A 15,177-nucleotide genomic window follows, 5' to 3' on the forward strand; every position below is an offset into this window, starting at 1 on the left:
CGAGCCTTCCCCACGGGGTGTCTCCCATCTGTCACCTTTGGGATAACTTCCTTGGCCACCTCCTAGGAAAACAAAACAAAAAAAAAAAAGGTGCCTTCGAAACTCAGGGTTGAAGTTAGCATTCGTGCTTTTACATATACCTCCCGTTAGAGGATGTGACAATCAGCATTGCTCTCGCTATTTAGACTATCTGATCAAGTGTGAAAGAGACATAGGCCTCCATGTTTAGTGCTGAGCAAGTCTCAGTAACAGGATGACCCTCCAGAAAACCTGGGCAAAGAGGGTGAAGGGGTCAGAAAGAAGAAACACGGTAGCCTAGGTGTGTCGTGTGCAGCTGGCAGATTTGTGAGCCTGTGTGAAAACCCCCTCTGGAGGCGCCCGCCATGAGTGGAGGGGTAAGGGTTTTTGTGCTGAAAACAAGCAAATAGTGACTTCTAATTTGGTTCACAAGTTCTAATCAGTTCACACGTTGCTGAAACCCCAAATCTTCTGGCCTCTTCTCAATTTCCACCCAACTAGCAAGCTCCAGCTCTGACCCTGGGGCCAGGGTGCTTTTCGTCTTTATGCTTCCTTACTCCACCTCCTCCCTCTGGTTTGTAGTCAGCTTTTTCTCTCCAGCTACTAAGTTCCCTCGAGAAAAAAGTTTTCCCCCACCTGGGCTCCCAGCCAGCACCTGATCAAAACTTGCCCTCCTCACAGCGTTTTATTCCACAGTCTAGTTGGTCTCTTCTGGTATCTGTCCCTGGAGGCATTTACATTTTTTCCTGCAGTTTTAACAATCAAAGTTATACTGCACATCATTTAAAGAGTCAAATCCATCTATAACGTGTTCAGAAGACAGAGTAGCCTTTCCCACCCATTTATCTGTCCTCCAAGCTCCCACTGGCAACCCTCTTAGCCTTTCTTGTGGTCCTTCCCTTCATATCCTTAACATGGCTCTACTGTAACTTCTGGATTTTTCAGTGTGAAGCATGATCTATTGACTTCCAACTCTGGAAGATGACCAGAGCTCTTCAGTGGCTTGTTTGCCCCTCTTTCCCACCCCCCTAAACTATGCCACACGTAAACTTTTTTTGTCCCCTGCCTTCTCAGTATATCATAATTTGGGTAATATTGATATGTAGCAGCAGATGACTTTACAAGTCCTATTTATACCCAAGTCGTGTATGATGACTTTCCTGGCACAAATTTTTGTGGTCCTTCTAGTTAATGATGGTTTTGTGTTTACATTTGCTTGGTGTCTGTGCCCTTGTCACCACTGTATTCCTCAATTCTCCCTCCATTGTGTGACTCAATATCTTCACATCTCTTAGGTATTCTATCAATTTTGTATGTTCCAAAGGGATTTCTCCGGAAGCCCAACCGGTAGGCCTATTCACAGCTGTCATCTTGGATCTCCCTTCATCATTTTCCTGGATATTCTCTTTACCTCTCTTTTTTTGGGGGAGGTCTCCTATTTCCTGTATCCTATGTCTGCCTCTTCCTTGGATTACTTCTTTGTTTTGGTGAAATATTTCTAAGAAAGTTGCAAAGGAAGTTGCATTTTTGAGATCTTCAATTCTGAAAATGTCTTTGATTTCCTCTTTCCCTTCATTTATCTCAGCTACTCAACATTGAATCCTGTGTTAGTAATCGTTTTTCTTCAGCGTCTTTAAGGGATGACTCCATTGTCTTCTGGCTTCCAGTATTGAGAAAGCTGATGCCATTGTCGTTCTTGATCCTTTGTGTGAAGCCTGCTTTTTCTCTCTGGAAGCTTTTAGAATTCTCTCTTTGTTTCCTATCACTTTAGATAGGGTTTCCTAGAAACAGATTGAGGCAGGTTTTGAGTGCATGTGATTAATTGAGGGACAAGGTAAATGAAGAAAAGAGGATGGGGCTGGGGAAAGAGCTAAGGGTGTGGTCTCAATTGGAGTCTAGCTTTGGCCCGATACCATGGAGCACAAGTTGTGCCACATACTTGGTCTCCCTTTTGAGGCAAGGCCATTGATCTTTCAAACCTTTCAGTCAGTCATGTGGTGTGAGCTCTCCTGTGCAGAAGCTGGAGTCCTGGGTGGAAGCTCCCAGGAGATACAGCTGCCACTTGGTTGAGAGAAGTTCCCCAGAGAAGGGGGCTATGAGCCTCGAGAAGCCAACACTCACAGCTGGTGGATGTGCTGGCCCAGTACAGGGGTCTAAAGAAGACACCAACAATGTCTTCTTTTTTTTATTTTTTATTTAAAAAAAATTTTTTTTTTTTAACGTTTATTTATTTTTGAGACAGAGAGAGACAGCGCATGAACGGTGGAGGGGCAGAGAGAGGGAGACACAGAATCGGAAGCAGGCTCCAGGCTCTGAGCCGTCAGCCCAGAGCCCGACGCGGGGCTCGAACTCACGGACCGTGAGATCGTGACCTGAGCCGAAGTCGGACGGTTAACCGACTGAGCCACCCAGGCGCCCCCAACAATGTCTTCTAAACATGTGTTCTGAAAGTCACAAAGACGGTCTTTCACTTCAGAAAACTCACATGCTGCAGTTCGGGGAATTTTCTCCTATTATTTTGTTGATAACTTCATCATCTCTGGAACTCCTTTTATTCAGATGTTGAAGCTTCTGGAATTGTTCTTTGATATCTTATCTGTCCTCTCCTATTTTCCTTCCTTTCTTCAATTCGTTCTTCATTTATCTTTTTTTTTTCTTTCTTTTTGCTATCTTATTTTTAATTTTTGAGACCTCTTCTTTGAATTGTGTCTTGATTCAGGGCACCTGGGTGGCTCAGTCAGTTAAGCGTCCAACCGTTAGTTTCAGCTCACATCGTGATCTCTCAGTTTCAAGCCCTGTGTCCGGCTCTGCGTTAGCTTCGCAAAGCCTGATTGGGATTCTCTGTCTCTCATTTCCTCTCTCTCTGCCCCTCTCCAACTTGCACTGTCTCTGTCTCTCTCAAAATAAATAAATAGACTTAAAAAATTAATTGTCCCTTGATTCTTTTTCATATTCTTCTTGTTTCTGTTAAGAGACTAATAAATAGGGTTTCCCCCCAGTATTTTCCCCTGCATTCATAGTCTCTGTTTCCCAGTTGTTTTCCTCTGTTTATTGATTTTTTTCTCCCCTAATCTTTTAAAATTGAGGCATTCCCACCATATGTCTGCCTGGCTGAATGCTCATATTTCAGAGTAGGACACTTAAAAGCTGAGTGGAAACTCCAAGTCATTGGCGTTATCAGCTGTGGGCTTCATGGTAGGGTGAGCTGGATGGGCCATTTTCTGGGGAACCCTAACCTTAGCTGTTTTCCTTTTTAAAAAAATATTTATTTTGGGAGAGAGAGAGAGAGAGAGAGAGAGAGAGAGAGAGAGAGAGAGAGCAAGCGGCGGAGGGGCAGGGAGAGAAGGAGAGAGAGAGAATCCCAGGCAGGCTCCGCACTGTCAGCCCAAGCCTGATGTGGGGCTCGAACTCATAAACCACGAGATCATGACCAGAGCCAAAATCAAGAGTCAGATGCTTAACCTACTGAGCCACCCAGTCACCCCTAGCTCATTTGAGTTAATCAGATTTCACAGAGAAGGATCTGCTAATGTTCTGCATGAAGGATATAAACCTGGTTTCCATAAACCCGATTTCCAGTGTTTTGTGAGCCAAATAGCGGAAGACAAACGGTTGAGTTTAACATTCAGGACATGTTCATTTGGTAATTTTTTGTTTGTTTATTTATTTTTTTTTTACATATCATCTCCACCCTCAGCTGTGGCTGGTGTCCCCTAGTCTAGAGACTATGCTTTACCTTTTCCAGATAAACCCCCAACCTTCTTTCAGAGTCGGGGAGAGTTGGCCATGTGGCTCCCTGGGATAGCAGAAAGGACACAAAGGGTCTAATTGCTTCTTAAACAGATTTTCCTTCAATACCACCTGTGTTGGCCTTACCCTCCCCCAACTTCTAGAAGTGACTGATTCGCCAATTCCTAAGACTTTTGTGGGTTCTTCGCTATAAATTGTGTCTCCACTTCCCTCACTTAGGGTTTATTTTTCTTGAGTGCACTAATCAGTCACTACTCATGCATCTATCTGCTTTTTAATTTCCAAAATTTTGTTTCTATTGCATCCTCTCTGGAATTCTTTGTCTTTATGTGCTTATGCCTTTTTTCATCCTTTTACTACTATTTAAGAGGAATTTCAGGAGGGAGTAGACATTAAAGCATGCTCTCAATTCAACATCATTAATTGAAATCCCCAGCAGGATCTTATAATCTTTCTGTCAGGGGAAAGAAATTTCCCAGGGAATTTCTTTCAGCCCCTTACTATTTATCTTAACCATGTTGAGCCTGGCTTCTTCATCAGGAGGGATTGTCCTCATAATACAAGCCCTCTTTCTAGTATGTACTTCATATCTGGGGCATAATAATAATTTATTTTTTGGTAAATATTTATGCAACATCCTACACCCAACATTATGCCCTCAAAGGGCTTGTCTGATTGAGGAGGGAAAAAAACAACAACATATTCACAGTACAACAATGGGTTGTTCTAATGTGTTAAAGAAGCAATGACCCATTCAGACATTCTACAATGAAATATTTTTGAAACAGCATATTCAATACTCCATATCAATGTTTCACTAATTCACATGCTTAATCTAAGTTCCCTTGAGCTACAAACACTTTATGAGCCATGGTGTTTTGATCATATGCCTCTAAGGTACATCCCAATGTTGAGGAGCTGGCTAGAGCTATGGCACCAGAAACAGCTGTGGGGGTGAAATGCAAAGCTATTCCTCCTTCATTTCCCCTTTCTCCACTTCTGAAGGTCATGAAAAAGACCAGGGCCTTTTATCAGAAGAAGTAATCAGAAGAAAGAAATTTCAAAAGTTGGGAACTACAAATAAACGATCTTCTAGCATGCAGTGTTGGTGCTCTGCCCACGTAGCCTTGGCATTCACCTCTACCCACCCCAGGCTGCTTGCTGTGAACATCTGGAGCTCTATTCCTGTAGAATTTTTTTTATCTGATTGCAGATTCAAACTTGTGCATGGGTCAGAAATACCAGAGTTAATACCCTTGGGAGTCACCCTCGACTAAGTGACAGACTGGGGAGGGGGGTGTTTTTGGTGGGCAAACTTCCCAGCTTTCTAGTCCCTCTTAGTTAGCTGGGTTAAGTCCGAGGCATATTCTATACTATCCCCCACAGCTCCTAGGAGGATTCGATTCCAGTTGCCCACCCTGGCGACTGGCTCAGAAAGCACTCTTCATGCCTTCCTTCCCTGTCCTGTGCCACTTCTCCGCCTCTCTATCAGTACTTCCCATGGTCACCCCATAAATAAAACACTTGAACTCAAGTTTTTGCCTCTGGTGAAACCCAGACCAGATATTCCCTAGAGGCTAATGTGTCTCCGAGTGGTCATATTCTTTTTATTTATTTATTTATTTATTTATTTATTTATTTATTTATTTATTTTTGGGACAGAGAGAGACAGAGCATGAACGGGGGAGGGGCAGAGAGAGAGGGAGACACAGAATCGGAAACAGGCTCCAGGCTCCGAGCCATCAGCCCAGAGCCTGACGCGGGGCTCGAACTCACGGACCGCGAGATCGTGACCTGGCTGAAGTCGGACGCTTAACCGACTGCGCCACCCAGGCGCCCCCGAGTGGTCATATTCTTACTGTAAGCTTTACACAAGTAAAACGAACTCAAGAGCTGTACAAGTAGAGTGCTACTCTAGGCACACAGAACATTAGAAGAACTCAACAGCCAACAGCTTACACAGGAAAATCTTGGATCTGGAAAGGATTCAGATGGTAATTTAGTTCAACCTCCCACTCAGAACTAGAGCAGCTCATTCTAAAAATCCCTGGCCAGTGATCACCCTCAAGTCCCTATTCAAATACTACAAAACACAACAGACTAGCTAAAGAAACTCAGCCCTTCATGTTTAAGTACCTGCCTTGGGTTGACTGTGGTGGGCCCTAGAAAAGAATGAAGGTAACAAGTGATAACAAAAAAACATGGCTAGTTATCTACAATTTAGATTGATCATCTACAAGAATACCAGGAAAAACCGCCTTTGATAAACATTCTCGAGCCATTAAGCCAAGCATTAAACTGAGCTGTTTCTTTGTCACTGAATTTCTAAAAGATTTTCTTCTTTACTTTCTAACCCATCCCTATTTTCCCTAAATAGAAATTTTCCTTTCTCTCTCTCTTCCTCTCATTTTCTGTTCGAATGAGCATCTCTTGACAGCCACCCAGTAGACCCTCTTGACACTCAGTAGACGGTAAGCAATTTTCATAGCACATGTTCACTCCTAGTCACATAAGCCTCATTAGAGACTCCTTATCACAGAGTTGCACCCCCCAGGCAAACAAAAAAAGGCTAAGAAGTAGTGTGAATACACAACTTAGTGCCAAAAACAGGAGCTGCTTATACAAAGTGCAGCAGCGAACGCAGTCTTCTGTAGAGGATGCTAGAACGCTGGGCTGTTTGCCATTCTTCCCCTCCCCTTCCCCCCCCACCCCAACAGGAGCTGCTTCCAGAAACGAGGGATATTGACATGCAAGTTACTAAACAGAAAGAAATCAACCAATCTAAGAAGTCCTAGAGGCCAGCCACAAAATTTTACAAGCTGAAAGCACACTGTAGTAGCATGGACGCGAATGTGAGGCAGGGTGGTGGGAAGAGCGTGTATTTGGGGCAGATTTGGGTTTCAATCCCAAATTATGTGAGCCTAAGCCACTTACCTAGTCCCTCTCAATCCCAATTGCTTCAGTAAAATGGAGATAGTATGAGCATTTCAAGAGTCCTTTTTGAGAGTAAACAAACATTTAAGTATGTTTAGTAAAACATCAGGTTATAAGGTGATGTGCCGATGTTAGTTATCATTGCCTGTTCTTGAGGCTAGACTGCATCAGGTAACAACACCAACGATACCCTACTTCTATTTAAACAACCCGGTCTGAGTTGGGTAGCCTTGGTCAATCCAAAGCAGCAATCAATTCTGATGAAAAAATAATCACTCTTATCATGGTTAAGACTATGACTTACAGGCACTTCCTGCATATCAGATACCGTGAAGCACTTTTCGTTATGGTCTCGTTGAATTCTTAAAATACATGCATCGAATGAGATATTATTATTCCTGTTTTAAAAATGACAAAACTAAAGCTCAGAGAGGATAAATTGTTTGTATGAAGGCCACGATGACCGTGTGGTAGAGCCAGGACTAACGCTCGGCTCCGTCTGATCCAAAACCCATGCTGCAGACTGTCAATCTCTACTCGGGAAACCATAGTGGAAGAGGTGGGGTGGGGGCAGGGACACCCCCAAAGGGGAGGAAGTGGAGCAATTGGAGAAAAGGCATCGACCAGGGGCAGCCAGGGAGGCCAAACTTTGTACTCTGGTCCAGGTAAATGAAAGGTTTGGCCAAGGAACTGGGCGGGAGCCTATTGGGTCATGTTGTTAGATGTGTTCTGTTAAGGGGAAAAACACCACGAAACGTCTAGTTGCGAGGAAGTCAAGACTCAACCCGGAGTGGCCAAGGCAGAATGGGCTTTATTATCTCATTGAATACACAGTCCAGAGAGAAAGTACTTACAAGGTTAACTGGGCCAATTGATGATGTCTTCAAGGATCCGGGTTATTTACATCCTGTTGCCCTGCCATTCACAGAATGTCACCACACCTTTGCTTCAACCCTGCCAAGTTGGGTGCTGGTTGCAATGGTTCTGACATGTCATGAGGAAACTATATCCAGCGAAGAAGAGAGGTGTGTCTGTCTATGTGTCTGTCTCTTCTTACTCTGAAGAAAAACTGTTCCAGAAGCTACGAAGGACTACCCCTCAGGTTCCATTTGTCAGACGGGTTAGATGGTCATGCCCAAACCAGCCCATGGAAAGGGGGAAAGAATTACTATAATTTACTGAAACTGACCGGTATTCACCTTCTGGAACCAGGACTAGGATGAGGGGTTCCTTTCCCTGACCACATGGCGGTGAGGGCACCTAGACAAAATCAAGGCAGGCCACCCACCCCACAACACACACCCACGTGAGATTGCGTGTGTGCACGTGTTTGCATGTGCAAGTGTGAGCTCTTGGAGACAGGATTGCCACAGCAGGACAGGGTCATCCCAGCAGGCAGCTTGTGTCTCTTCAATGTGTCTCCTGAAAGCAATGAGAAGGGAGTCAACTTTCCTGTAATGAGACCAATAATAATTCGTTTGCCCCCAAATCTCCAAGCCAGAGGTCTCTCCTTTCTCCCTGAGCATCTTCATTTTATTATTTGTTGATCCCTTTGCCTGGAATGCACCCCCTTCTCCACCTGGTCTAAATCAGGCCTGGCTTAGTTACCACCACCTCCAAGACCACTGAAACCTCTCTCACCAGTGCCTATGGTTAGACACTTATTTTCTGTAGAGCCCTTATTCTCCAGCTCTTTATTTTCCAATTTTTTTTTTTTTTTGATCATAGAACTCTCTACCTACATTTTTTTTTTTTCCAACGTTTTTTATTTACTTTTGGGACAGAGAGAGACAGAGCATGAACGGGGGAGGGGCAGAGAGAGAGGGAGACACAGAATCGGAAACAGGCTCCAGGCTCCGAGCCATCAGCCCAGAGCCCGACGTGGGGCTCGAACTCACAGACCGCGAGATCATGACCTGGCTGAAGTCGGACGCTTAACCGACTGCGCCACCCAGGCGCCCCTCTACCTACATTTTTTAAAAGAAATATCCCGGGGCGCCTGGGTGGCTCCGCTGGTTGAGCATCTGACTTTGACTCAGGTCATGATTTCGCAGTTCATGAGTTCAAGCCCCATATCAGGCTCTGTGCTGACAGCTTGGAGCCTGGAGCCTGCTTCAGATTCTGTGTCTCCCTCTCTCTGCCCCTCCCATGCTCATGTTCTGTCTCTCCCCCTCTCTCTCTCTCTCTCAAAAATAAACATTAAAAAAATTTTTTTAAAAGAAATATCTATTGACACCATAGAATCCAGTTGAGGAAATCCTAATGTCAACAATTCATCCAGCAATGAAATATTATTTAAAAGAAAAATGAAACAACAACAACAACAACAACAACCATTTTTGGGGAAACAGCATTCCTTCCTAAATATTTCCATATTTGTAGCTCCTACCAGAAAAGCTGCTCTCTGTCTTCCCTTAGACACCAGAGAAACAAAGGCCTCCTTGCTGCATCCCGACAACACCCCCCTGTGACCATCCCCAGCTGCTTCCTTAGTAGGCATTAAACGTGGTGGAGCCCATCCTTTCTCATCAGAAGGGTGGGGGGCGGGGGCGGGGGAACGAGTGGCCTAATATTAAACAGAGCTATATCACGTCCTGAAATGAGCAGCACAAGAAGCCCAGCATTAAAGACATAAATAAGCTGCAGGTTTTCAGAAACTCGCCAGCAACCCTCTGAAACAGGGAGAGCATACTTAGAGCTGTCCGGCTAACTCTCAGCCGTGAGCCTTATGCTCAGGTCTGAGGCTCCATAGCTGCTGAAACCACTAGCCTTGGAGTGGACTCCAAGGGCACCGCACTGAGAAGCCGCCTGAGATCCCCAGGCGTGCGGATGGGGGAAATTTCAAGATAACCTCTCCATTTGCAGCAACAGAAGGGGGTTATAAATGTCATTCCTTTTCTGGGAGATGTGGTATCTGACTCCATTAGACTACCAGCAGGGCTAAAAACAAACAAACAGAAAATGAGAGGGCTTAGGATAATGGAATAGAATCAGGGCTGCTACTTTAGTCGGGACCCTTGCACCCTGCATTCCTGGACCCGAGCGTGACTGGGATTTGGAGCCATGCTGTTCAAACGTGGAAAACGCCGGAACAAGGTTGCAGGCACCACTACAGGCAGACTAGGCTTTGGGCCTCTCAAGTCTGAGAGCTTCTAGTTTTATGTGAACGGCTATTACAACCAGTAGAGTTAAAACAGATTCCTCATATGAAAATGAATGATGGTCAGGGCCCGGCTGATGGCCTATTTAGTCCAGCAGCGTCTGATATCGTAAAGTTCCCATCCCATGGAAGACGGGGGATCATTCCTTGGAGTTCACAGTGATGAGGATCAAGCCTGGGGCGTAGACCGCTGAACTTTATCAGCCAACAGAGAAATGTTTATCAAGCACGATGTGCTCAAAGACACAGAAGATGCGTCTTCTTCAGAAATTATCTTGAAGAAAACTGTCGTTGTCAAAACCTTAACGTTGCCACAGGCGTGTATCAAGTTAAATAGCGATTTGGATGATAGAACAAGAACACACGACGCTATCTGAGCGGCTAGTGTGTGTAAGGCATCCCACCTGTGGGTGGGCAATGAGGTGACGTGGCCCACGGAGGCTTCGTGGAGAAGGTGGGTGAAGGGGAAGAGAGAGGGGACGCTTAGGAAAACTGCAAGGAATAGCCTTGTGGGAGCAGTGCGGTTTCATACTGGGAGTTTCATTTAGCCCCGTGCCCCTCCATGCATAATCATCTGCCTGAAAATCATTCTTACCATGATCTTCTTTTTTTTTTTTTTTAATTTTTTTTTTTTAACGTTTATTTATTTTTGAGACAGAGAGAGACAGAGCATGAACGGGGGAGGGTCACAGAGAGAGGGAGACACAGAATCTGAAACAGGCTCCAGGCTCTGAGCTGTCAGCACAGAGCCCGACGCGGGGCTCGAACCCACAGACCGCGAGATCGTGACCTGAGCCGAAGTCGGACGCCCAACCGACCAAGACACCCAGGCGCCCCACCATGATCTTCTTTTTGTGGCTGTTCTAAAAATTAGTTGTTTCTATCTTTAAAACAGCTTTGTTGAGTTACAATTGAAATGCAGTAAGTTGTCCGTGTTGAAAGTATATAACTTAACGTTTTGACATACGAGTACGATTCTGTAGCCGGCTTAGTGAATGTACTCATCACCCCTAAAAAGTTGTAATCTGCTTTTCAAATAGGAAGCCAGAAACGTGGCTTCAAGACCCTCATTCTATTCAGATTCTAAAAGCCAGTTCTTCTCCTGCTCTGATATGGGGCCCCTTCCTCTCCACCACGGAACACAGATTTCATGTTTTAATAAGAATCGCAAGAGTCCTTTTTCACTGGAAACATTTGGCAGCCTGGGTTGGTGTTTATTACTTTATTATTCCGAAGGACAATCCCAGTGTGGTAAGTGTTCACTCTATTCCCATTTCAGAGACAGAGGAAGCAAACCTAGGAGATCAGTTAATTGCCCGGGGCTGACAGTCGGCAGGTGGCAGAGATGTTATTGGATCTCCAGGCAGTCTCTCTCAGGACTAGACTCATCTGTATATGCTCAGAGACCTTTATAAACCTTTTCTGGGGGTATAAGGATCCTTCCATCTTGCACACGGGGAAGGAGGATATTGAGGGTCGAGTCCATAATCATTGGATCGTGGAGTCGATAATACAGTGAGCTCAGTTTGGCTGATTCAGCTTTGAAAAGTTAGACGCTGTCAAGTTACATTCCCTCCAAGGGTGCACAGGGTTTACCTTTTCTGCACAGCCTCACCAACACGTGTTCTCTTTTGTCCTTCTGGGAACAGCCATCCTGGAAGATGTGAGATGATACCCCGTTGTGGTTTTGATTCGCAGTTCCCTGATGATTAATCTGGCCTCCCGTGTTCATTTCAGTATTCCCTATAATACCCAAGATGTGGAAACAACCTAAATGTCTTTCAATGGATGAATAAATGTGTGTGTGTGTGTGTGTATACACACATACATACGTAATGGAATATTTTTCAGCTTTAAAAAAGAAGGAAGTCCTTCCATTGTGACATGGATGAACCTGGAGGGCATTATGCTAAGTGGGACAAACCAGACCCAGAAAGACAAACACTGTATGATCTCACTTCCATGTGGAATCTAAGAGTCTAATTCATAGAAGCAGAGAGCACAGGGGTGATTACTAGGGACTGGGGATTGTCAGTTATACCTCCATAAAGCTGGGCAGGGCAGGGGCGGGGGCAGTTAGACCGTGACTTCTTCTCTTCTCCTTCCTATAAAAGAGCTTTGGTGGTCCTGCGTGGGAAGAAGGCAGAGGTTCCTTTATCCAGTGGTATCCTTGCCATCCCACTTTCCTGAAACTCAGCCAGGATCTTTCCTAATCAACAGAAGAAGCCCATCTCAGAGAGAAGAGAAAAGATGGGCATCTTCCTCTCACAATCTCCCCTCCTGGCCTCCACCACACATGGGAAGGAGGCCTCTGCTCTGCTCGCTGCTGTATAAATGTCCTGTCAAGCTGTTTATACTCGCAGTGCATTTTCTTGGCTTCCCCAGCTCTGTTAATTGCCCTCAGTTCAGGAACCTTTGAAGGATTGAGAGCCAGATTGCAGAAACATACCAGTGTTTATCATGAGTGACTTTCCAGGGGATCCCCATAACAGAAAAGGGCCGGTCCTTTTCTTCCGAAGCCAAAGCTTTGCTGCTTCAAGTCTGGGCCTAACTCTTGCTCCCTCACTTGCTCCCTTTGAGATGGGGGCCTCCGAGGTGCAGGAGAGAACAGATTCCTACTCGTAGGCTCCAGCCCCCAAAACTTGCATGAAGCTGCATCTCATGACGTGAAATGCCTGTGTTGGGCGAATGGTTTTCTGGCTGCATGTTTCTGCATCACCATAGGCCACCGTCAAGCCCTTCCAGACAATGCCTCATGTGTCCTCTGGATACTAATCTCACCCCACTCCTCCTTCCCGGTGGTGTTCACTCGTGTGCTTCACTATTTCTTTGGTAACAAGGAATGCAAAGGTCTGCATATATACTCAAGGAGGGTGTTTAAGAGCACAGAAAAGCACCACGTCAGGAAGACCCTTCTGTTGAGAGACTCAACAAAATATGGGTGCTGGAAGGACGGCAGGAAGGCACCCAGTGGTAACCCCAAGGTAACCCCATCGGGTAAGGAAGCTGAGGCTTAGAGAGATGGTGTGATTTAATCAAGTTTACACAGCCAGGGGTAGAGCAGGGATTTAGACTCTGGAAGCCTGACTCTTAACCACAAGGCCACACTGCAGAAGAGGTCCTGAAGCTGACCCCCTTGGGAGATGCATGGGATCAAGACTGGTGGGGCTCGGAGAGGGCATCCCAGTTTGGAGAACAGGAGGAAAATAGTAAAAGAAATGTAGTAAGAAAATCAATGAAAGCATCCTTAGGGAAACTCATTCATTCAATAAATTATATAAATTGAGTTATTCATTCAATAAGTATTTATTGAACACTGTGAAGGCACTGTGCAGGCTCGTAGGATTCATCAGGGAGCAAGCAAAGATCCCTGCATTCATGGAGCTTGTATTCCAGCTCATGATACAAGTATAGTATAAGTTGCAGAAGTAGAGACACACAGCCTATAAGGAAGGATTAGGAGTGTGAGGTGGGATGGAGTCAGGGAGCGGTTAAAATCAGGTGGTGAGGGTCAGGTTCATCACTCGCTGCTCCAACTCTCCCTTCTCTTTTCATCCATCTGTTTATCCGTCTATCCTCACCAGACTCAGAAACCATGGAATTCTTGAGGCAGTGTCTTGGGACAAATTCTTCCTGCTGCATTGACAATCTCAAGCTGCTGGAACGATCTCTGAACCAGCCTGGAAAGTGCTACAAGCTCAGGAGGTTGTGAGCTGGGCACAGGGCTGAGCACGGTCGCTGATGTTTCCTGCTCCCCAAGCCAAGCAGGGCTTGCTGTCTTCCTGTTTACCACATCCCACTTTGCTTCCTTCCCCACAAGAGGGTCAACTACTAGGACAAGGCTGGGTACAAGCCCTGTACGGGCTGTGCAGCCAATCGCTCTGCTGCAAAATGACCCTCCAGCTCAGAGGAGGCATCAAAGGAATGCAGAGTGTGACTCAGGAAGGGGAGTGTGGAAATCCACTGAAGAAATACAACCCATCCCCAGCACCCTGGCCTGGATTCCGCAGTAAACAAGTCAGACAGAGAGTAGTACATGGAGAGATGTGTGGAGAGAGTCACTGTCTCAGAGGGGAGACACTGCCTTTAGAGTCCCATTAGGGAACTCAAAATGAACTAACGCTCTTTCTAACAGCTCTGTAACGGGGATGCAAAGGAGCTTAGTTTTGGTCTAGACAGGCAGCACATGATTGCACAAGGGGTTAAGGTGAGAAGGGAGGACTTCTTTAATCCTCCCTTTGTCACCTAGAGGGTGCTCCATCCCATTGTTGTAACACCCCACACTCTAAAACATCTCCTGACCTACAACGAAGTAGCGAATCAAATCACAGGCGTGTGTCCACACAGGGTCCTCCCTTGCACAGTTCTTTCCTGTTGACTTCACCCCCGTGACTGTTAGCAAGACTTTTCAGGGGAAGGGGAATAGGAGACCACACAAGGATGTCATGAGCCGGTTGAGACAACGTTAAGGTCAGGTGTTGAAAACTCGCAGAAAACGAAGGGCCCTTCCTAGTCCAATATTGCTTAATTTCAAACACCTGAAGACCACTTGACTGGTTTCAATCACACAAACACACACACACACACACACACACACACACACACACACACACACACAAAGGTGGAGAGGAATGTGAGGACATATTGCTGGCACGTTATAGAGGCATCTCACGCACCTGGGGGTTGGGGGGGTGGGGGGGAAGAGTCAGGCTTCAGCAAGACCCCGAACAGGAAGCCATGAGCTGAGCCCGCTCTGAAGACCTCTCTCTGCTCATCTGTCTCTTCCTTCTTTCTCTGCACGCTGGCTTTCTCGCTTTCCTGGGTACCTGCAGAGGCACCCCTGGCTTTGCACGGCATCCAGTTCTTGAGAGGCACTGACCAGGGTCTCTGGACCCCAATTCTAAATGCCTCTGGGACAGATTTGGCCCACCTTAGGTCAGCTGTTTACCCAGGGGGGACCAGAGTTCTTTATCACAAAAATGGCACAGAGGTTACCAACAAGGAGAGGTGTGGCAGCAGGGCAGGAAGGGGAAAATTTTCTGAGAAAGGGGGTTAGCTGGACAATTATTTCAATGACGATGGTGGGTCCTCGATACCTGGAGAAATGTTTCCAAGGATGAAACGAATTGGGCACCATTGATTAAAACACAAGCATGGCTACCTTAACGCAGATGGGTATTTATTTCAATTTCCCATAATGGTGGTGGCAAACGCAGACCACCAGTGAGAGGGCAACTCCATGGTGTCAGGATCTATGGGAGGCAACCTCTAAAATGGCTCCCAACGATCCTCACCTCCTGGTTTTTATGCCCTTG

Source organism: Neofelis nebulosa, chromosome 3 (assembly GCF_028018385.1).
Source record: "Neofelis nebulosa isolate mNeoNeb1 chromosome 3, mNeoNeb1.pri, whole genome shotgun sequence".
Taxonomy (NCBI): domain Eukaryota; kingdom Metazoa; phylum Chordata; class Mammalia; order Carnivora; family Felidae; genus Neofelis; species Neofelis nebulosa.